Genomic DNA, 24,710 nt, shown 5'->3' on the forward strand with positions numbered 1-24,710 from the left:
GAGTTTTACTGCACTGATCTACATACTTACTGATCTCGTAGTACCACAAACACAGTGAACTACACACTGACACTGTCTTCCAGTCATTGAAAATCTCTTCCAAATGAATTGATCGGTCTGTTCTCATTAACGTCACAGCAGACTACAGTGAAATCTAGTTAGCGACTCGAGTCCAGAAAGGTGATGTGATGCACTTTGGTTTAAACAGGTAAAATGTTTTTGTCCTCAGTCTCTGAGCGTCTTTCCAGAACAATGTTTAAATATGGAGTTTCCTGTCATTGATCTGTGAGAGGTCACTCTCTGCTCTGGTTGTTAGAGGTGAGAACTGTTCCTCCACTTTGTCTCGTCACAGTGGTCAGCGTGATGAACGCACAGGAAAAGGCTGCTGTGCCTGCAGTGTGTTGCCAAACTGCTCTGAACAGAGAGAAGAAAGAGCTGCTGTTAAATCAGTTTATAAAGGCTGCTTATTAAAAATAAGTCAATCAGAGGAGGACAGAATAAAAGGGAACATGATCCACTGCAGTGAATAATGCAGCTGTGTCTCCACAGCAGTGAGCTGCTGCACTGTCTCTGTCCACAGTGTGACTGGCAGCAAACGCTCGAGTTATTTGTCAGTGATCCAGTTAAAGTCCTCGTGAAAGAAGGAGTTCACTGAGTTTCATTTTTCCTTCAGTCGTTTTCTGATGAACATTAAAAACAGGCCTGAAAAGTGAAGCCATGCTTTTAAATGTGGCAGCAACTTGTCATTTGTCAGTTATGGCTGTGAATTCATGATGATCACTGTGGTTCACAGGATCGTTATCACCACAGCAGCAAACTGTTTCACTGCACACTGTGTTTCTCTAACAGGTTTGTTTGCTCATTTATCATCACTGTTGTTGTTTGGCAGAGAGGCTTTAATGAGAGGAAACAAAGTCGAGGAATTAAAGAGAAAAACTCATTTTCAAATCACTTGTTCTCCATAACAAACACAGGCCTTCAGGTGCTGCATATTTATATCAGTGTTTACCAAGAGATGCTGTTGTTGTTTTGCGTGTTTATTGGAGATGGTTTAAAGGCACTTTAATGAAAATAAATTTATGAAAATAAACAAGGAAAGCCTCCTCACCTCCACACATAAAGAATAAACAGAGGGAATAAAATGTTGTAGTTATTTGTTCGTCCCTGCAGTTCCACAAATGCTTCATCCCAGTGGGAGCTTTGCACTGGAAATCAGAAGCAGAGGCTCATCTGAACTCTGGTTCCAGTAAACAGGAGTAAATACGCTGTTATTGTTCGCCTCTGGCTGTTTGATCAGACTGTACATTTGTGTGGAAAGGACAGCAGGGCTGTGATGAGGCTGAAAAGTGGGAACCTGCAGGAGAAATGAAAGCAGATGAGAGACAGCAGACTGCACAGTGCTGAGGAGCTTTCTCCTGCAGAGCCACGTGTTCACTTTGAATCATGGCTGTGAGACGAGGCCACTTACAGAACATGTGAGTACGACAGCTACAGTGTGAACATGATCCACTTCTCTCTGCCGCTCATCTCACATCAGAGCTTTATGTTCAGTCATTAACACGTGAACAAGGTGCTCAGAGTGGGAGCGAAACATGTGGAGTCAAAGTGTTTTTGGTGTATGAATCAATATGACGGAGCCGCTCGGCTGCTCTCTGGCAGGTTTGTGTTTGTGCGTCTTTCTCTTGAAAATCAATCCATGCCAAGTTAATAAGACTGTAGAATAAAACCAGTTTGCCGTCTCGTCTCCTGGCTGATGAGGACATAATGCAGGACGAGTGCTGAGGAGGTTCCTCACATTGTTGTTACATGACTGACACGACTTCACAGCTCATTTCATTTCTCTGCTTTGTCCCTTTAACAGAACAGCTTTCAGGTTGACTTTGAATTGTTGAACAAAGACAGTTTGTGTTGTTGACATTTTCATGGTTGGTTACAGTAAACTGTTGTTTTTTCTCTGCTTGCCCTCAATGACTCCAGTATTCCTCCACAGATGCCCTTACCTGAGGCTGCTCACCACAGTGTGAGTTTGAATAAAGTCATTAATCTGCTCAGCTGGATGTTTACTGGAGAGATGAGGTCGAGCGCTTTGCTTGAGGACACGACAGCAGGAGTCTGAACAGGAAATGATCAGAATAACATCACAGTGTAACACAACAGGAGAACAACAGTGAGTGGAAACAATGAGTCAGCAGCTCCTCGTCCTGAATGTCGTCCCATTTGTCCAGTGTTTGTCTGAAGGAGACGTGCTCAGGGACAGACAGTTAGTTCACAGGATGAGCTGATCCTGATCTGAGCAGTCTGTGTGTGACCTTCGTTTGACCGCTTGAATCAACATTTGAGGAGAGTCAATGATTGGACACCAGATCTGCTGTCTTCAGCACCAAGTGTCTCTCTTTGCTGCTTGTTGCTGGGTAGGTCGTGTTCAGTGGATTTATTTTCTGAAAACAATGCTCGCTGCTGCTTGAAATGAGGTTAATGAGAGCAGTGAGAGTGGACCACACAGTTCATTTGAGGGTCTTTAAATCTAACAATGAGCTGAATGAGGCTAAAAATGAATTTTTCATTTCAGCCTCTTTTTTCTTTTCTGGCTGCTGGAGAGGAGACCCCAGGTTCTTCCCTTCCAGCTGCCTCTCATGACTCACAGTCAACATGAGCTGCTCCAACATGTGATGGACTTCCTCTGTGCTGTTTTCTGCTGTGACTGGACCTGGGGCAATTAATCTGAGTAACTGGGAATCTTTATGAAAATAATAAGCCTAAAATACGATGTGAAGCTCTTTGATCAGATCTGTCAGTTTTGTTATGTGTTAAATTTTAATTAGGTGCGTTATAACTGTTTCAAAGACGGTCGTCTGTCCACTTACCGTCTTTTCAGTCCAAATACTGCCACAGTCAGCCGTCTCCAAATCAAGAGAACTGGTTCTTCAGTTGTCCAGTATTTACTCCAGGTGGACTAATGTGTCTTTTCTGGACATAAGTGGAGCCGGTCTGACCTAACACTCTGTGATGCTAGAAAAACCTGCGTTGTGTTGTGTGGGATGAGAAACGACGTGAGGACAACTTGTCTCTTGCCAGGAGTGGGGGGATTTATTCTCTCCTCAAAGGGTCCTGTTTCCGACTGTGTGAAACACGCATATCATGAACAGCAGGTGTGTGTGTGTGTGTGCGCGCGTGCACGCACACACACACACACACACACGCCTGCACGTACACACAGAAGCCACCACACATCACATAGTTGACCAATTACGTGCAGCGTGAACAGAAAAAAAATCGAGAAAAAAACACAGCGGCTCCGGCTCCGGCTCCCAGGCAGGAGCCGCTCCGATCGTTCATTTCAACGAGCCGTTTCATTCGCGACCGACACACCACTGATTCCTCTACCTGTTGTAAAAAATAACGTGGTGGGCGTTATCCTGGTAATTTCTCTGCCTGAGAAATACAAGGTGTGACGTGTGAGCGTGTGAACGGGTTAAAATGCGTGTATCTCACGTCCAGTGCGTGAGACTTGAGAGCCCTGTGTTGTTTTATCTGACCCAGATACAATCGTGCTGCTGATTGACTGTCGTGTATCCCGCCCCTTTCCTTTTTTTTTTTTTTGTTTGTTTGTTTTGATTGACAGTTAAGTGGCAGGCTCAGCCTGGACTCAGAACTCCATGGGAGACGTGCTTGATTCCTCCCGGTTCCATATCGACAGCGACGCGCCAGAGAAATTTATATATTTATATTAGAATATTTTTCAGCTGAGAAATTCAATGTTTGGCGGGAGTGCGTGAAAAAAGACCGAAAAGCGTGACTGTCACGCTCAATGCGTGAGACTTAAGAGCCCTGCAAAACAACTCCATACATATTTTCACTGGGGGAAAGAGAGAGAACAGCAGACTGCATTAGAAACCATCCCGCTGCTGTTAGCCTAACTTTACCTCGGGTAGCTAGCATGTTGCACGACGGCGCTGTGCACGATATTAAACACAAATACACACTTCAATAAAACTACAACAACAGCAGACAATATTTGTGACATATACAGAGTGAAAATGTCACTTTTGTTGAGCGTTTTACTCTGTTTTACACATAAATGACAAATGTTCGTATAATATCACCTCTCCTCTGTGGGTCCTGCTCCCGACTGAGGAGAACGGCGCAAATAGAGAGCAAGTGACGTCATCGAAGTGTAAACGGTGCCTCACCAAAATAAAATTAGTTAACAAAACAAAAGCTCCCCAAAATAAACTTATAAAAACAGTTGTACACATTGAAAATCGACTAAATGTGAACAGAATTGAGTTTCTGGTGAAATATAAATCAATTAAAAATATACATCTGTTGCACAAGCACAGCAGAGACGGACTGGATGCAAAAGGAGCAGCTGAACATCCCTCCCTGCAGGAAGCTGTGTCAGAGCTGACTGGAGCTCCACACAATGATTCACTCCACTGGGATTTAGCCCACCAACATGTCCTCCAACCCCCCTCTGATCTCACCTGGTCTATTTCCTGTCCACCTCTCTGTGATCTGAGCATTGACAGTGAATCTCAGGATAAAGCTGCTGGTGTGAAATGTAGGAATGCAGCAGTGAGCTTGAAGAGTACAGAAAGTGGGAAGTGGGTAATTGATTATTTGTGTATATGTACATCTACAGTTTGTAGCAGCATACACACACTTGCATGCTCAGTCGTTTGATCATTTATTTGCACTCGTCTCAGATGTTAATCTGCAGAAATCATCAGGGGATGTAGATTTAATATCTCAGACAGATGATATAAACCTCTGTGCTGTGAATCACAATTAATGAAGCTTCATCTGCTGTTTACTCCAAAATGCAGTAATGAGGCTTTTAATATGTTACAATAAAGCATGTTATACATTATTAAAGGATTCATCTACTGGCTCCATCATTTTTAATGAATAAACTCAGAGTATTTGCATCTTGTAAATTCCCACTCAGTGGAACCTTGTCAGGATTGTTTGTTTCCAGACTGATGATGTGTCAAAGGGAGGAGGTGTTTGCTTTAATCTGTGGATGAAAGCAGCTGATGTGATTTGCTGTGACTGATGTTGATGTCTGCGTGGAACAAAAAGCTACGCTGTGGATGAGTTGGATGCAGGTCGGTGCAGCCGTCCATGAGGTGATTGTAATGTTTCTTCAGGATGTTGTAAGTCTTGGTCCTCATTGTGTCAGCAGCTTTGACAGTGTGGCCTTGGTGTGCTGCTGCTCAGCATTACTGATGTAGAGGGAGGAGGAGGCCGGTGGAGCTGCTGTATCCTGGTTCTCTCTGTGTACATTGAGAGCAATTAGCCAGTGTGTCACTGTGACAAGGTGGCGGCTTCGTTTAGAGGTGAATGCCAGGGGTCAGTGTGACGAAGCTGTTTGGAACCAGAGAGTTTGTAGAAACACCTGTTGGAAATGTTGATGATGTCAGTTCACACCATCTTGAGCCACATGAAGACCATAAATGTTCTGCTACATATCTTTTTTCTCAAATATTACAGTCTGCTCAGTGTTGTTGGGGTTAAAGTATCCAATCTGTGAGACTGAGCTCACAATCTTTCCTTTTTTTCTGAAGGATTATTTTCTCTCTGAAGATGAAGAGATTGGATATTTAGGCTCTTGCAGATAATAGAGTTTGCATTACTCAGCTGTAATGATTTATTGATTTCTGAGTACGTTAGATTGGTACCAACTGATTCAGCCTGGAAAAATGTTCGATGTTAAATGGCTTTTATTGTGTTTAAGTCTGTGTGATTATATATTTATCTCAGAGAGAGAAAGCAGCAGAAGCTTGTCCAACAATCAGCCAGCAGTTTGGAAATTATCGACTCCTTGTCTTCAATTTCAGTGAGCAGCTGTTTAAATGCCCAGACTGATCAGTCCAGTTTAAAATGATCTGAATAAAAATATGAGAGGCTCAGATGAGTTTGTGAACTCTTTTTTTTAGGATTTCTGACCAAAACGTCAACGGTAAAACTCGTGTATTCAGAGAAAGTTCACAGCATCATGTTGAGGCTTGATTAAAATGCACTGAAGAAAGAAAGAAACAGCAACAAAGAACCAATGAAAGAATAAATGCGAGCAGTCAAAGTGAGCTTTCAGAGCCTTTCCACAAGAAGCTGCCATGTGTTTCTATTGTTCTGTCTTTGCTCTCTCCTGTCAGAGAGGCTGTGAGTGCTGCTCACTGTTTATGCACTTAATGTTGGATTGAGCTGTTTTACTCTCCACTGAAGGAGACTTAAACACACACACACACACACACACACGTGGACAGGGTCGTGCTGGCTGTGTTGTGGGTTTGGCCACAGCGTCAGGAGAGGCTTCAGGAGTGGATGTGATGCTCAGAGAGGTGAAGAGAGACACAGCAGGCAGGAGGCGGGAGAGAAAACCACAACATGACTGACTGCAGACAGAACACACACACTGTGTGTGTTTGGACTGTGGATCAGAGAAGAATTTCACTGCTGAGGATCAATTTGAAGTTTATTAGTATTCTGCTGAAGCTTCTGCTGAAGTTGGACTTGTTTGATGAGACAGACGAACAGACAGAGTGGGAGATAAAAGAGCTTGTGTTTCCTGTGTCGTCCCAGTTGTCTCATGGGAAGCATGACGATGACTTTTGAAATGAAGATTAATATTCTGAGACCTTCTGTTTCACATTGACACCAAATTATAAGGGGGTAAATAACAGGGATAAAGGAGTGTTCTTCTCCATGTTATGTCGACATGGAACAGCTGCTGGATGTCATGGAAATATGTTTTTTCCTCTCTTGTGTTTTTATCAGGGGAAAGAGGGATGGAGAGAGAGACCAACAGATTTGTCCAAACGGCCTCACAGGCCAAACTCAGCTGCCTGTTTACTGTCAGCTGGTATCCACTTAATGCATGTGGCTCAATCCTTTGTCATGCTTGGGCTTTTTCCAACTCTCTCTTTCCAATTAATGAAAATAATCATTTCAGGAACTCTAATTACAGCCTTTTGTTGAGTAAACAATAGTCCCAACTGTAGAAACAGTACAACCCAGCAGCTTGTCGGCTGTGTTTTCACAATAATGTCCAAATGCTGGAACAGCACAGCATCGCCATTCAGCTCAAGCTGTAAAACACAGAATCCAGTAATAAAACCAAAACTCTTCTATTTGTGATTTCTGAAAATGCCAAGACCAGTGATGAATAAAATATAGACAAGAAAACAATGGACAGAGACAGACAGAGACAATCACTGGTTTCTTATTCTTTATCTCTCTGTATATTTCTACACAAGTCTCAGGCATTGTCTTTCTAGGATGCCCTCCAGCTGAAACATGGATGTCTGCGCTCATTCATCTTTGATCTGTGACTCTGACCTCAGCCAGTGTCCTCTGGCCTCGTCCCCAAACCACAATAAAGCCATTAGCCTTCAGTCAAATACAGCATGAGCTGATCAGAGCTGCTGCTCTCTGACAGAGTGACTGAGGGTGGAGAGGGACTGTGGGAGAGAGAGGTCGACTCCAACAGAGAGATGAGAGGTGGAGGAGATGAAAACAGCTTCAGTCCAAACAAACACTGACAGAAATTAGAAACTGTGTTGTTCATGATGCAGTTCCAGTTCCCAGCAGCCTCGGGGCTTCAGTACGTTAGTGTTTGACCAACAAGCAGTGAAGGATTCAGATTTTCTGTCTGTCGCTTTACAGCAAACTGAAGATTCATAAAGCTCAGTGACTTCAGCTGAGTTCACCCTCTGCAGGGACCTGTGAGTTTGATGCCACCTCTCATCTCTGTCACGTCAGATTTAGAAGCACAGTCTCACCTGTCTTGATCAACATTATGTCTTTAAACTGTGTTGCTCCCTGACATGAAAAACAAAGGTGTGTGTCTGATGACTGACTGTGTTTTATGTGGCGGGTGTGTGCAGCATGTAGCTTGTATGACATCATGTTGTCAGAGTCAGGAGAGGCTCCAGGAGTGGATGTGACCCACAAAGAGGTGAAGAGAGACACAGCAGGCAGGAGGCCTGGAGAGAGAAACACCACCCACTGCCAAGTTACACACCTCCACAGCTGCACACACTGCTGGCTGCCAGAGGTTAGTGAACAGGCTGGTAGAAGGATTCTTACCACTGAACCAACCGAGTGGCATGAACAGCCTGTAGCCACGGCCAAAGACAAGGAGCAGCCTGTCACAGCAGGAGAGGCCATGATGGGAACAGTGAGGGAGCAAAGAGCCGTAATCTGTCCCAAAGGTAAAGATTCAGGACAGACACAGGCAGTGAAGCAGGTCTAACATGACAACCTGGCTCTGTGGGTCTGACTCAGTCCCAGAGGACAGACACCGGCTGGACGAGGGAGAGAGAGACGGGGAGACAGAGAGAGAAGAAGCTGCTGTCACAGATGTACAGGTGATGTGTTGTATTGAGCTCTTTGCACTGGTCTTACAGATAACCCCTGGCTGTGCTGTGATCACTGTCATCCATTTTACTGGATCGCTCTGATGTCCTTCTGGCTTCCTGCCTCGGGGTTGAACACACAGAAACCAGTCAGCTGTTGGAGGAACTGATGATCTCCTCAGTGGCTTTTCCTCTGAGATCTGAACTCAGATCTGAAGTTTGGTGCTTGAAAACCTGAATCACAGCAGTTGTGATCAGCTGTGATCTGTAACTTTACAGGCATTGTATCATTGGCTCTTTGTTTGTTGGTGTTTAATGAGACTGAAGTGGAACAAAAGAGTCAAACTTCCTGCAGATTTCTGCCTTTAATGACTTGAAATCTGAGTTGTCCCACAGTGAGTCTACTGGTCTGTGTGAGGACAGACTTTTGCTCTTCAAACCTTTAATTCTGGCAAACTGATTCAGCGGCTCCACTCTGACTGATTTCATGCTGCATTTCTGTTTGGGAACAAACATCAAGGGAAGATGAGGAAAGATCTGATAATCAGCAGATCGTCTGTGAGTGTTTGGATGGTACAAAGTGGACGTAGGGGGAAAGCAGTTATCCACTTAGATAACAGCCACACACACACACACACACACACACACACACACACACACACACACACACACACACACACACACACACGGTGACAGCTTCAAATTCAAATCTGCATGATGTGATTAATAGAATAATTCAATCTGCTCAGATGATATTAAATGATGAATCAGCGGTTATTAAATCAGTCTTTTTGACTCTCATGGTGAATTCAGCTCTCACAGCTGCTTCGTCTCAGACACTCGGCTCCTCGACAGTTTGTTTGCCTTTACAGTGAAAACATTTCACTGACAGCAGCAGTGTGAATCTAGAAAAGCTGATGTCAGTCAGTCTGTGTGTGGTTTGATCCACAACGATGGTTTGGATTTTTGGATTTTTGGACAGATGAGCTGCTGAGGGAGACACAGACTGGGAAAGGCTCATGTGTGAGGACGGCTGCTCTGCTGTTGGAGGTTGTTGGATGACGTATTGCTGTAACTTGGTGACATTTGGATTAGTGCTCATCACTGACTGAAAGCTTTTCTTTCAGAGTCACTCAGATGGAAGCTGTGTTCCAGACAGAGAGAGAGAATAGAAAGAACGAGGACAAAGTTTAAGAAGTGGCCATCGGAGGAGAGAGCAGAGAAAATGAGATGAGGTGATGGTGCTCAGATGAGTGTTTCTCCTCTCAGGGGGAGAAGACATGATGAAGACAAAGAGGCTCTGAGGGAGGGAGAGCAGCTGAAAGAGGGAAGATGTGAGAGAGGTGTGTCGTCTGCTGTCTCTGCCACCTGATCTGAGGATACTGTCTAGTTTTCTGGGTGACGGGTCTCAGTGTCTCCCAGAGGGAGACGCAGCTCAGGGTCCAGGAAGAAGAAATCCAATCTCTCAGCTGGGATAATGGTTCCACACTTTCATGATCCACTTCTTTCTTCACGCGGTCGTTTCTCTTCCTCCAGTACCTCTGACATCCTGAAGGTGGAGCTGTTTTTGTCTCTCACAGTGTGAAAGTGGCTGTTGTGCTGCAGCAGAATGTCATTTCTCAGTAATCAATACTAACCACTGATCAGCCTCCACTGCTGATTGACATGGCAGATGAAGCTCAGTGAGAGTGGGCTGTGTTGGAGGTTGGACTTGGCAGGAGCTGAACTCAGTGGACCATGTCATGAGAAAATGTTCAAAACATGAAATATAATGTTTTGTGTAAAGTTTTCCCAGTTTTGCTGTTTGAGTCATGAATAAGGAATTAAAGAATTTAGTTTAATTCATGTTTGAAATGTTTTGATTTTTCATGTGGACATTTTGAAACAGCTTCCTCAGTGACCTCCATTTATTCATGAGACCTTTGATCAACCAACTGCTGAAGGACAGTGTGGAGCAGTTTTTCTTGGTGGAGTGAATGAAGAAAAATCCCGTCAGTCGACCTCAAACCAGCTGAAGTTTGTCCGCTCTCTGTCCCTGGCAGCTGTGCTCAGTTGAATTTAGATTCAGTTTTACACACTGAGGAGAGAAACATGAGCTCGTCTGCTTTGACATTAAAATGTTGTGTGTTGTATTAAAGCGGTGTAAAGTGATGGAGCTTCAGGTTCTTGTCTTTCCTCAGGCCACATTAAAGGTTGTGTTCCCATCACTCCTCTGCTTGACTGCTCATCTTTTCTTTGACACTCACCGACAATGAGATATTCTCTGAACATATTCAGTAAATCGACTATTCTTGAATATAATTTCTCTTCATGCTTCTCTCTTATTTTCTAATTTATTAATAAATCAGTTGTTGCTCCTCATTGCATCATATTCAGCCTGTCGTAAATAAAAAGGGTGTGTACTTTTATACTTTTTGTTCAGTATTTTTTGTATTAGAATGAGGGAAAAGTCTCCCTCGTGTTCAGTTTGTCTAAATACAAGAGAAAAAACAGCCTTTAGTTTGCTTCACTGACCAAACATCCACCAGTGAAGTCACATCAAGAGACAACAGAGACACAGAGTGTGTGAAGTGTTGCTGAGTGTCTTTAATCAACCTCTCCATTAAACTAACTCTTTCTGTGGATGCTCCAAACTGGAGCCATTATCTGTGAATGAATGTGTGCTGTGTGACTCCAATCAGTATTCAACATAGAAGCAGTCGTGCTCTTTTATGTGTCGGCTGATGAGCTGGTGAGCCGTTTGTTTAACATGAGTGAGTTTCGACTCACAGAGGTCGGTGTGGTCGTGTGCTTTTCTTCATATCAGAGTTTCACTTTAAAGAGCTTCAGTCTCTTTCGGCTCTGACTGCTGTACAGCTGTAATAACCTGCATACACAGCAGAGAAAGGTGATGTGTGGCTCTAACGCTTTGTGATGAACATGCCTCTATCAGTCTAATGGCTCTGTCTGTGTCTGATGTCTCTGTGTGTCTGACTGTGTCCTTTGCCTCAAAGAAGAAAAAGGATATTTGGAGTCTGAGCTGTGAAATGAAAACAGTGTCTGTCATTTTCTCTGTGCACTGGGCTGAAACATTGTCTGTAATGAGTCAACGACCAGCCTGAGTTCACATCACTGACATTCAACTATTTTCTGACTCTGGCAGTCGTTTCAGAGACACGACTGAAAAGAAATGATGTCTGTGCCTTTAAGTGTGAAAGGAAGGTCAGTCTGATTAAAACGTCCAACAAGGCTACAGACTACAAGGGGATTAGATGATGTGGAGGCAGGTTTATTTCCTTTGAAAGACTTTTAATTAATACCTCACTAATACTCACTAATCGATATTTCTACCATGAACGTCTGAAGCTGCTGTCGAGGTCGTTCTGTCGGCTCTGTGACTGATATGAAGATTTTAATGTGGGCTGAAAAGGTTTCAGGACCTGATGATGATTTTATCTGAGTGTTGACGTTTTGACATCTTGATGTTAATGTGGTTCAGAAGAAGCACAAATAAAATAGTAATATGTTTCTGACTCTGTGAAGATGATGTATTTGTTTTGAAGATGCTTTATCTCCATGTTAACTGAACCTGTGCTTTCTGTTGTTCTCTCTCTTCCAGGTAAGTGCTGCCAATGACCTCCGTGAGAAGAAACAGAGAGAGAGATTTAACAAAGAGCCTCCACTATCTCCAGCACCATTCACGTCTCAGAGGGTTTGTTATTCTTTGTGTTCATAAAGAGGAGAGAAGTGCTGTCTGTGATGACCTTGTAGTTCATCTTTGTTGTTTGGATTAGCTTGTTAGCTTCCTCAGCTCCCCTTGCAGCAGAAGCCAGCAGATACCTGTGTTAGCCTTGTTACCAGCAGAGTGTTGGCCTTGTGTTGGAGCTGACAGGTGAGGCTTTGTGTTATCAGACTGCAGCAGATACTGGATGATTTGATTTCCTACAGAAACCCTCAGGCTGAAACTCTGCAGCAGGTTGGACTTTGGAGAGAGATGCATGTGTTTGTTCAGAGCCAGTGGAAACATCTCATAGAAAGCAACTTTTCTCTTGGTGTGTGTGTGTGTGTGTGTGTGTGTGTGTGTGTGTGTGTGTGTGTGTGTGTGTGTGTGTGTGTGCTGCACTTTGTGTATCATGAGATAGAAAGCACCATCTGACAGGAACAGTAATCAGAGGAAGAAGACTGATGAGTTGAGAGTTTCAGCTCTTCATTGGTCCAACAGCCACATCAACAGGTGAAACTAATGAACTCTTAACGACCCACCTGACACTGTCAACATCCTGCCTGCAGAAAGAGAAGAAAGAGCCCGTCAGAGTCCCCATATTATTGTTTCCACGTGTAGATTGAAGCCTGTTCAAACGTTTGAAGAAGCTTTTTTCTGAATGTGTTGAAACCTGTTTTTATTTCCAGTGTTGTGTGATTGAGGAGTCGTCAGGTGACCCAGTTGCAGGTATTGTGCCTGCTGGCTCTCTGTCATGGCTCACTTAAATAGAGCAGAGTCCTTGTTAGTGTCAGCAGTGACTCTGGTGCTTCTCCATGCTGTGGCTCTGAATTCTACAGTATTATTATGTCAGTATCAGTTACACATAAGTAAATAAAGGCTGTGGGGGGGTTGCTGCTCTGCTGACTCTGCTCTGCTCGTCAGTAAACTGACTTCATTTATTTATTTATTTTGAATGATTGTTGACAGACTTTCTCTGTTTCCAGATGTTTCTGCTGGGTGTTTCGTAGTTCTGCTTTCTTTAATTGACGTGTGAGCTCATTATTCTCTGTTCTATTAAAGCTGCTGTGGATCTGCATCATGCAGTCAGTATCATCCATGTTCTGTGTTCATGTATCCTTGTTATTAATGTGCATTAGAGAGAATGGAAGCTTCCACATACAGTAGAGGCTGTTTATCCCTCACTGCTGATGATGGAGGTCTGATCTTCCTCTGCTGACTCTGGTTCTGGTCAGACGTTCAGGATCCTGTGACAGTAATGGTCTCATGTTGTTTTGGCCTCTGACACTGAGCCTCACTTCAGTTATTTCTGTAAACCAGAATGAGCTGATGTCAGATCAGTGCTGGATGACTTGAACGGAGGATGCAGCAACTTGAAATCAGTGAGTGACAGCACTGGTATTACTCTGCCTGTCAATCATACATCTCACTCCCTCATTGGTTCAGTCATCTTGGTAGAAAAGCTGTCCTGTGTTGATTGAAACTGACAGGGGATCAGATCACAACTCAGACAAGAAGAAATTCTCCAAACAGCATCAAAGAAAAAGCCACAATCTTGGATGAATATTTTCTCAGAGATGGACAGAATAGTGAAATAATTAAAGCTGAGATGGAGATGATAGTCAAGAGGATGTTTGGCTCTGAATTATCAGCCTATTAAATCAGATTTCCAGATGAGGTGTGAAGGTTTGCTTCAGCTCTCTGATGAATGACAGCTTCTCTGTGTTCATGACTTTCCCATCATGCAGTATTCACACACTGAACTTGAAGGACCTGACAAAGGTGTTGTTACTGTAAACTGGATCTTTCCAGCTTCTGATTCTCATCTGTTGTCGTCTTTGAAGGTGGCTGGTCCAACCTGGAGGTTTAGGTCCTCACATACAAACTGTTTGGACAAACTAAACTGACACACATCTGCACAGAGATCCAGTTTCCAGCTGCTTTGGTACCATGACGTCTGTGAGTCCATCAGCAGCACCAGTCTGCTGCACAGCTGAACACACCAACAACACTTTGTGCTGCACTGAGACAGCAGATGGATCCAGCTGGAAGGAGAGGAGACACTTTGATGGTTTCCTCTCTGTGTTTGTGTCATTCCTCACTGGCATTTGGCAACTGAGCCATCCAGTAAGAAAACATGATGAGAGGATTTTAATTCTTCCTTCTTAAAACACGCACACTGTTTTTACTCATTTGAGTTTTTGCTCGTTTGTCAAACATTGACTGACATTCCTGCAGATCGTCTCACTATTAGAGTGAATAAATGTCATATTTTCCATCTATTTTTGTCCATTTGGTGACAGCTAATATTCCAATATGCCGCTGATATGCAAATGAACAAGCAGATATAATTGTGAACACTGGCTTTCAGATGACATTTAATGTGTTTGATGAAATGGGAACATTTCTCATTTGTGACAGCAGTAAATTAAGATTGAGGAATGAAAACATTTGCAAAGTTTCACAGTCTTGTTTTTCTCTGACTTTATTCAAAGTGACATTGAGTCTGTGTTTTAATTTGAAAACATGTTGTTTATCTGACAAATGATGACGAGCAGCCACCATCAGCAGTGAATCTGAACACTCATCTCGACTCCACACAGCTGGTTGGTTATTGACAGCAGCTCGTCAGATAATGTTCATGTCAATCATTGATTATATGATGCAAATATATTCAAAGCAAATAACTGTCAGTGGAACCTGCTGTTAAACACAAAGCTTTCAGTCTTTAACTCTGATTTTCATGATAGTTTCTCTCTGATCTAAACCTTTTTGTTTAGTCACCTCAATTTTCACAAAAAGTGTCTCATTCAAGCAGCACTGCTGCCATCGTACACTGTTCCTGTCCTTGTTTTGGGGACCTGACTGATGTTGAAAACAGAGGCTGCAGGTTTCACAGCTCATCAGTGAACCTTCTGGACTGCTGTGGTCTCTTCAGAGAGAAATATGAGACACTTTCATGTCAGCCTCAGCCCTTTATGGCTGACCACAGTGATGATGTGAGACTCCAGTGTTGGGTATTACAAAGACTCAATGGTCCATGAGAAAGCTGTAATGTAGTGAGGAAATGAGAGGAACATGGGCCTCCCAGTCTAATATTACTCACAAGCTCTTTCAGCCTTCCTCCAGTATCACTCTGTGTGAATGTGTGTGTGCCCAGTCTGAAAGTTGTTTTGAACAGCACAGTGTGAATCCACAGATAGTGGCTGGTTGTTGTTTCTGCTATCAGTGTCTCTAATTCACTGAAAACATCAGCTGTCTCTCTGACCGATGAGCAGGAAATAAAAATAATGAACAGGTTGTTGAGACACATCATTTAAAGTTTGCTCTTGATTGATTTCCCTGAAGTCTGTAACAGCAGAGCAGCTCTATTAAACTGCATCACATGTGAGCCAGTACCCTGCAGTCCTCAGTGGAGATGAAAGTCACGTCTCCTCACATGACGTGAAGTCAGTGTTTGTCCTCTTGCTCAGACAGAGGGATGAAGTGTGTCCCCTCAGTGTCCAGTCCTTGATCCTGTGCTCTCACATCTTCCCATGTCCTCCTATAGAAAGCTGGACGGCTGTCCTCCCTCCCAGCCTGTCTTCTGTCAGAGCCAGAGGGCTGGAGCTGCTCTCTTGTGTCCTGTCAGGCTTTTCTTGGTGCAACAATAATGACACTTATGTTGAGAGGAAGAACTCGTTTGTTTTTGCTCAAAGGACGGACATGCTTTATTTATTTATTTATTTACTTGAGAAAGCTGTGATAAGAACAACATTAGTTTTCCTGATATTGGCTGTAAGTTGAATTAATGAATCGTGGTACCAGTTGCTTGGTTTTTACATTGGGCTGCCTGCCAAGATTGTGTTCTGCATAAACACTCTAACATCTCCACTCTTGTTCTTTCTAGAATATTAATACATTTTCATGAGGCTCAAACATCAATCTTTAGATTCAGAACCACCTCAGAAGCAGCTTCTGTGTGTTGTTAATCTGTTGATCTTGTTGCAGTCAGCTGAACTTTGAGACCAACAGTCTCAACAAAATCCCACGATTCTCCTTTAACTGACTGCTGAGTTTCCTTTTTATTTGACCAAAGCAAAAGGACGATGCTCACTGACCTCCATTCACTTCATATGTGTGATAGTGTTGTCAGTGATTCATGAACTTCTCTTTCTCCCTCAGACAATAGTATTCATCTTTAAAATGTTCACCCTCTGACCTCATGTACTATAAGAGTAAAGCTCTGACAAAGATCTCTGTTCCTGGGTCAGTCTCCATCTCTGGAGATTTACATGATGGATGAATCTTTGTGCTGGCCAATACAGCACATTTAAAGATATTTAAAGACATTACATCACACAGGAGGACTTATAATAAATCACATTAAATCTCATGGGACATCCAACAGACCTGTTTTTTCTCTTTGAACTGAAACTTCAGATATCAGATGTCAGATATTTGAGTCTTTTTCATCCTAAAGCAGAGTGTTGACACGTTCCCGTCTTGCTTCCTCTGACTGCAGCTCTAAACAGACACAGTGATGTTAAAGTTTTGCTTCAGTGAGTCTGAATTCTTGTAGCTGTTGAGGATTCAGCCTCAGTCAGTCTGACAGAACAACATGAAGCTGTAAAACATGCTTTGTTTGGCAGGACATTAGAGGCTGATAGACTGTGTTTACTGACAATAGGAAAGCACACAGGAAACAAATGGAAGCTGCATCTCATCCATTATGACACTGTCAGACGCAGGTTTGAGTGTCAGTCCTGTAAATATCATCCTTGTTTCCTGATGGCTGTCAGAGTGAAGAATGTGCTCTCTGGTTCTGACTCTCTTTCGGTTTCTGACCTCCTGAGATTGAACTCCTGAGCTGCTCCACACTGAAAGAGACGAAAGCTTCAGGGAGGAATCATTTCAGCAAAGCTCTCTGTTTCCTTGAAAGCTGCATCCTGTTAAACAGAACTCTAATAAATCGCTCCGTCATGAAGCACTCATGAAATTACTGGACTGCTGCGTTGGAGTAAAGTGGGACACATTTCTTGTTTAGATGTTGCAGAGCTCTGAGCCGTTCTGAAGAATGAGACAATCAGAAAGTGAATTTGGCCTTTGATGAATGTAATCATGTGTGTGCTTCAAATGGCTCCAGGTCTGTGTGGAGCAGCTCGTATGATACATTCTGTTTATGGCTGTTTACTCTCAAACTGTGAATATTTTGAGCTGACTGCATGAACAGAACACAAAAGCAGTTTGTCTGAGCAGATAGATGAGACACTAATGTGTCCTCTGACACTCATATTTTAAGATGTAGACACACACACACACACACACACACACACACACACACACACACACAGTGATTAGTTTATCCTTTTGGAAATGTTCTCCATTGAAAACAGCACAAAGATGATATATTGAATGTTTTACTTCAGCAGCTTCATTGATTTTTGTAAATATATTCTTGTTCTAAACATTAGAGACTGTTTGTGCTGGTTTACTGATTCTTATAATATCTGTGACAGCAGAATAAGTGCTCAGAAACATGTCCTTGGTTATCTGAAAGTTTTCTAGTTTCCCCACCTGTTCAAGTTAAATCCGTGTTACCTGGTCATGATGCATGAATCGTCCTTCAGTCTGACCACCAGAGACCAGCAGACAGACAGAGATTTGCACTGAGCTCACTTGTCTCCTCCAGGACCAGCAGCTTGCTGTGTTTTTGGGTTATTGGGCCTCCTCAGGCAGATAAACCCACATTTTTTGGCCTCATCTCTCTGGAGGACACAGCTAGCTGTCAGCTTATATGTTATCAAAGCTACCAGAGAGACGTGAGAGCAGGACTGAGAAACTGGCTGAGGTGGACTGAGGAAGACAGGACTGGAACTTTATCCTCAGGGCTCGAAAAATAAATAAAAGTTAAAAAAAAAAAAGAAAAAAAGAAAATAGTCTCCATCTTGGTCTTTCATCAGCCCAGATGGAGGCTGCCAAGCTGCTAAATGATGCCTGTTTGTCTCTCACTGGCAGCAGCCTTCATGCTGAGAAACACGCAGATTAGCTGCCACACAAACATACACAGTTTCATCAGATCTCTGGACTCATGAGCCTCTCTTTGTTTGGAGTGCACATAGAAAGAAAACATGTTGTCTGGGTCTGTTCTTCTGCTCCAGGATCAGTTTTCTCCCTAAAGTTGTCGGTGTCGGTGGCTCTCAGGCTCAGTGTGACTGTGAGACTCTAAATATAGAAGTGGTTGGATTCCAGCCACACGAAGCTCTGCTCACTGTATCGTCACTGGATCCTTTCTTTGACTGAGAGCCCTTTAAAATGGCCTCAGGGAAAACAAATGATTGTCACGGTCAAACTCCAAACACACAAACACAAACACGAGAGGCTTCAGGAAGCGTTTTCTAATCTCTGTAGTCTCCCCTGTTTCTTTCATGACCTCCAAACCACGTCAACAAGTAGAAACTGAAAGGTCGAGTTCTCTTTTCATTGATCTGATTTTTACTTTGTCATTATAGTGCAGAATTAAACTTCAATATATGATTGTGTGTTTTTGGTCATTGAGCTGCTGACCTTTTTTTTTCCAGCTTCCCTCCACTGATTCATGTGTTCCTCACACAGACGTCCTCACCTGAGGCTGCTCTGCACAGCTCAGTTTAAATGAGAATAAAATGTATCTCCTCAGCTGGATGTTAGCAAAGCTTTTAGGCTGAGTGCCTTGCTGGAGGATTCAGAGACAGAGCGCTCTATGAATCATCAGTAAAATGAAGGATTTTTACATTGATCAGCCAGTCCAGCACTACTTCAGTGCTCCTTGTTGTCTCATTAAAATTACTGGATGAGGTTTGGAATTGAATAAAGTAGAAATGGAGGCACATTCTGAAACCTTCCTTTCTTTCTTCCTGTGTTGAAGCAGAAACTAGTTTCTTATTCAGTGTGTGCTGCAGTCTGTCTGTCACAACCCATTTACCTCTAGAAAATGCCAACTGACACACACCTGTCTGTGTGTGTGTGTGTGTGTGTGTGTGTGTGTGTGTGTGTGTGTGTGTGTGTGTGTGTGTGGTTGATGTGGCTCATAAAGTCAGTTGTACAGTCTCATTAACAACTACATGACACAGAATCTCATCTGAAGCCCTGACCTCATCATCCTGCTGTATGTGTGTGTGTGTGTGTGTGTGTGTGTGCGTGTGTGCGTGTGTGCGTGCGTGCGTGCGTGTGTGTGTGTGTGTTTCAGAGGACATTTATCTGTGTAGTCATGTCGTACAGTCTTGTCAGCACAGCAGTGACCTCAGCTTTGTTTCTGTTCTTCCTTCCAGTTTGAATTTGAATGAGACCAGAGCTGAACTGAGCCTCCTGCAGGAGCAGTCAGGAGGACCCGAGGTCGTAGTCAGTAGTCGTCAGTAGTAGTAGTCATACTACATTCACGGGCTCCTCGTGGCCTCTGCTGGCCTCCTGACAGTCGGATCAGTCGAAACTCTGGTGGACAGCATCCTGCAGGGTCACAGCAGCTGTCTGTGTTTCACTCTGTCGCTGTGTGTTTGTGTGTAATTCACACTCGATGTCAGTCATCCTCTCTTTGGTTGAACACTGATATCTTAACACTTTGTTTCCCATCATGCTCGGCTCATTTGCTGCTCTCTCTGTGCCAGAGTAGAATGAGAGTGGAATCATCTGTTCATCACATATTCTTGAGTTGAGGAACCAGAGACATGAAGTCCCAAAACAGGCAGCAGGAGAGGAAGAACAGAAGGCTGCAGGTTGAAGAGAGATGAGGGGATGTTTGCACAAAGTGGTATTTGTGGTTGTGTAAATGCTACGCTCAGCTGTTTGTCATTCAGTCCTTATTTCATCATTTCCTCCAGAGACCACCTTAAAGTGCAGCAGAGGAGCTCAGAGACATGGAGCTCAGGGAGGCAGCGCCATGTTTACTATGATATTAATAACATATATTTCATATATGACACTGCTTGAGCATGTGTGCAGGTTGTCAGTGAACTGAAATCAATTAGTATTTAGTGACCTCAGTGTTTCTCTCCTCATGACAAAACACAGCAGCTCCTCTACATAAAACACAGCTTTCTAAAGGCTGTGCAGCACTTTGGTGGGTCCATCTTTATCACTTCCACACAAAGAGGAAGTGACTTTTCACACAACTGAAGAAGAATTAAGCAGCTTCATTTACATTTGCTAATTTACTTTGAATCTTTTTTTTTTTTTGCCAGAAAATGTACTTATTGCTAATTAATGTTCCCTTTAAAAGCTTGTCCTCATAAAGGAGGGGCTAATGTGATAAACTGTAAGTACTGAGAGCCGAGCTGGGCCTGGACTGTGTTTGCTTTCAACATCTGATTACTTCACTTCTCTCAGTTTAATCAACATAAGACCAATTATATGTGTGATGTTTGGAGCCACTGGCTTCTTTAACCTCACAGCAGCATAGATTTAATGCAGAAGTATCACTCAGGCTTCACTCTGACAGTGACGTGTTGACTCTTGACAACATGCTGTGTCTCTCTGCAGTCTCTTGACTCCTCGTCTCTCAGGACATCTTGTCATTCTCTCCTCTTCGCTGACCCTCCATCTCTCTCTCTCTGTTGATGAATGAACACACACACAGTCGTGGTTCTTCACAGATCTCTGCTACATTAAAACAAATGCACAGTTTTATTTGTTACAGCTGAAATCTGCACAGATTTGAAATGAATGCATCACGGATTAGATAATAATCAGAGTCGCGCTGAGCCAGAAGCTGGACCAGGTCCGAGCAGACAAATGAAGCACAGTCTGGGAGCTCATTCAGCCAGATCACAATCTGTCTGGATCCTGGATCAGATCATGTTAGCTGAACTTGTGTTTTGCCATCACCAACTGGACTATTAAGATTGTGAATGAACTGCTGGTTTTATTAGGACATGCTCTGCCCTCTGACAGGCTTCTCTATTGGTCACCCTCTGTGACAGATGGCTGCATTTACCAACCAATCAGATGCAGTGTGCACTTTGTGCAGGGTGTCCTCCAGCTGAGGTCCTCTGCTGCAGCATGTGCTGGATGTCTTGTCTGTCTTTGGAAGCAGGGCTGGGCAGGTTTCCCCTGAGGCCACCGCTCATCTTAACTGTGAATTGATAACGTAATTAAAGTGGCGTTCGCTGACTGACGCTGACTCCATTTCCAAGGAGGTAATGGTTTCTTTTCTCTGAGCCAGTTTATTTAATGTGTGGTGAAAATCATCAGTGTCATATTGGAGCAAAGTCACTGGCAGTCAAAGCAGCTATTTGCTAACATGATGGATCAGTGCAAAGTGCAGTGATGTTGTTGTTTCACAGTCATGGATTCACTGTGAAACATAATGAAGAGAACAACTGTTCAGCTGAAGTAGAGCTTAGAGAGTGGACACACACACACACACACACACACACACACACACACACACACGCACACACACACACACACACACACACACACACACACACACACACTGTTGACAGGTCTTTATATTAGCTGTCAGTCCACATCGTAACACTCACCTGTCCTCCTTTCCTCTCACTCTCCCTCACTCTCCCTCACTCTCCCTCACACACACACACACACACACACACACACACACACACACACACACACTTGCAGATCCTCATAGGATTTCAGTGGTCTGATACGTCCTGAATATGAGTGACAGGTCAGAAATGAATCATAATAATCTTTTCTCAACCAGAGGTCTGGTTCAGTCTCAAAGTGCAGTGAACTAATTCTGCATTCTGGACACAAACTGCATTTTGTGTCATGAAATGTTTGTTAAATAAAATCCATTATTTAAAAGAAATGCACAGTCAGCACATCACTGGTCTCAGCTGTCAGATGTCAATTTAGTGTAGATTTTTAGTGCTGTTTCACACGAATAAGAAGTCAGGCCATTTTCTGCCTCTTCTGCTCCTGAACAGTGAAGTGGAGCCTGAAAGAGGTTTTACAGACACACTGAAAGATTTCAGCAACAAAAATCATCTTGTTCTTCTTTTTTTGTGGCTCAGAATAACAACATAATTATTCTTGGCTTCATTTTGTAATGATCAAAACAACTTTGCTGCTGAAAATATTGACATTTTTTGGTTTTTTTCTCGCAATGGGGACGACTTCCTCTGCATACAGTCGATGGATAAATCTAATGGGGAATCAGCAGTGACAGTTTAGTCAAAGAGAAAGTGGCCTGTTGTGCCGTAGATTTGACCTCTTTTTGAACGCTGCTGATGGTCCAAATACACTGTCTGTTACCAGAGGACTCAGCAGACATAAACCCCACAGAAGACACTGGAATTGGCCTTTTTTCCAGCTTGAAGACACTAATATAACACGGATGGAAACTGAAGTTCTTTGTGGAGGTTTTCTCACATTCAAAATGAATTATGACCTTTTAAAGAACCACTGGAGACACAACACATGCGAGCTCTGCAGTTAGAAGCAGTTGGCTGTGCTTGGAAACGCTGCTGAATGTATTTAGCTTCCTTCTGGTCAGGGTTGGCTCCGCTATTGAACAGATAAACTGTCTGCTGCTGCATTAAACTGTAATCTAACTGAGGAACATGACTTTTGTTATACTGAGACTTCCTGTATTCAAAGATAAAAGAAGATACTCTTTGACTTTGTGTCTTTTTATTTTAGTTTTCAGTCATTGATCTGGATTTGTTCCCAAGTGTTTGGCTGATTCCAGCTCTTTCTTCATCCAAAATCAATGATGCATTTTTTTATTCCACATGTGAAGCAGCTTGAATTTCTTCAGCCAGCAGCTTCAATAAGATCACTGAAAATTCACACTTTAATCTGACAATAATTAGCTCATAATTGGCCTGCTGACAGACTGTGTCATAATATCCTGAGAAGAAGCCTCTGGCTGTGAGGACGAAAAGACACACACACACACGCACACGCACACGCACACGCACACGCACACGCACATACACACACATACACTCTTCTGGATGACAAGCTCTGCTGGTGTGAAGCTTTTTTTTCTTCTGGGTAAAATGTCAGACTTCTTCTCAGTGTCTCTCTCTGCTGCTCTGTGCTGTGACTGATAGAGTCATTACTCCATCAAATGCTGCAACATCCCTCCTCATTTTATATAAGAGTCAAAAAAATATTTGATATATCTTTAAATTATGCTGATATCATTATATTATATTTCATATGAATATTTCTGCTCTTTCCAGTGGAGTCACTGTTCATCCTGCTGAGTGTTATTTCTGAATTCTGCTCTTTCCAGATGTCAGATTAGACTCTCTTGGTGGTTCTCTGTCAGTCTGTTTGGAGGCTCAAGCTGCAGCAGAAGGACAGTACAGGTGGGGGGTGGGACACCACTGTGATGTAGGGATCAGGTAAAGGCTCCCGACCAGAGGTCAGGACCCCCTGATGGTTCCAAGTCTGAAGGTTTGACAGTTGATTAATGTGCACGTTAATATCCAGAAGAAACAAAACACAATCCAATCCAAAGGAAAGTGTCGCCTCCAGCAGCATCACTCTCAGTTTGACTGACAAGTTTGTTCATTTGAAGACGTTTTCTGAAGAGTCGTTTCAGTGATGTCAGCAGTGTTTTTGCACCTTTTCCTCACTTGCAGTGTTTTTATTTTCTTCTGTGTTTTTCTGTCTTTTTAACAGCTGATTCTGTTGTGAACCTTGTGCCTCTTATCCTCACACCAAATGTCTGAGCGTATTATTGGCTCCAGTGTCAAAATGAGAACTGCTAATGTGCTCATTAATCTGGGATTGCTTGGAGGGTCTCAGTTATGAGCACAGAGCAGAAATGTCAGAGCAGCCGTGATCACTGTGAGCCAGGTTAGATAAATCACATGAATCATTCCTGCTTCTGTCACACTCTGATCTTCATCTTCACACCTCAGTTGCTCTGCAGCATTCAGACACCTTCTGTTCATCTGAGCTTGAACTCGAAGCTGTCACAGACATCCACACTTGGAGGGTCACAAAAATGTCTTTTCATCACTGATGAATGAACTGATCAATGATAATCTGTTGATGAAACTCTTGTTTGCTCTTTCAGCATGTTGGTTTTGGCCTCTCAGAATCCTCAATAGAGAGAAGCTCCACTGCATGTTGTTGAGGCAGAGACTGCTGTCTGACAGGAGGAGAGTTTAGGAAGCAGTTGGAGAAAGTCAGGTGGAGGAGATGGTGCTGGAGAGTCAGAACAGTGGAGTTTATACTGAACAGCTACTGGATAACAAGCACGTCTGCACACACCTGGAGCAGCTGTCAATCAAACCAGCACCAGCTGTCACAGCCATCACTGTCATTTCTACAGTACACACACACACACACACACACACACACACACACACACACACACACTGGACCATTTATTAACTTCACAGTTAACAGATCACATTAACGCTCTGACAGACTCGTTCTGCATACTAAGTGCTGTTCACTGTTCTTTCTTCATCTTATTTCAGAGACAAACAGCTGCAGTATATTTACTGGACATATTGTCCTTCTAATGAGTTTCTTGTCTGCTGTAAATGGTGAGCAGTGTGAAGTTTGTGTGATACAGTGTCGGGCTCAGTGTTGGTCACTGAGGCCTGTCTGTAGCTGTGATCTGCTTCACTGGAGGGAGAATCTCTGAGGGTCAAACTCTGATTGGCTGTTTGCCTCTTTGTCTCAGTGCAGTAATACAGACACGC

This window comes from Chaetodon auriga, chromosome 7 (assembly GCF_051107435.1).
Source record: "Chaetodon auriga isolate fChaAug3 chromosome 7, fChaAug3.hap1, whole genome shotgun sequence".
Classification (NCBI taxonomy): domain Eukaryota; kingdom Metazoa; phylum Chordata; class Actinopteri; order Chaetodontiformes; family Chaetodontidae; genus Chaetodon; species Chaetodon auriga.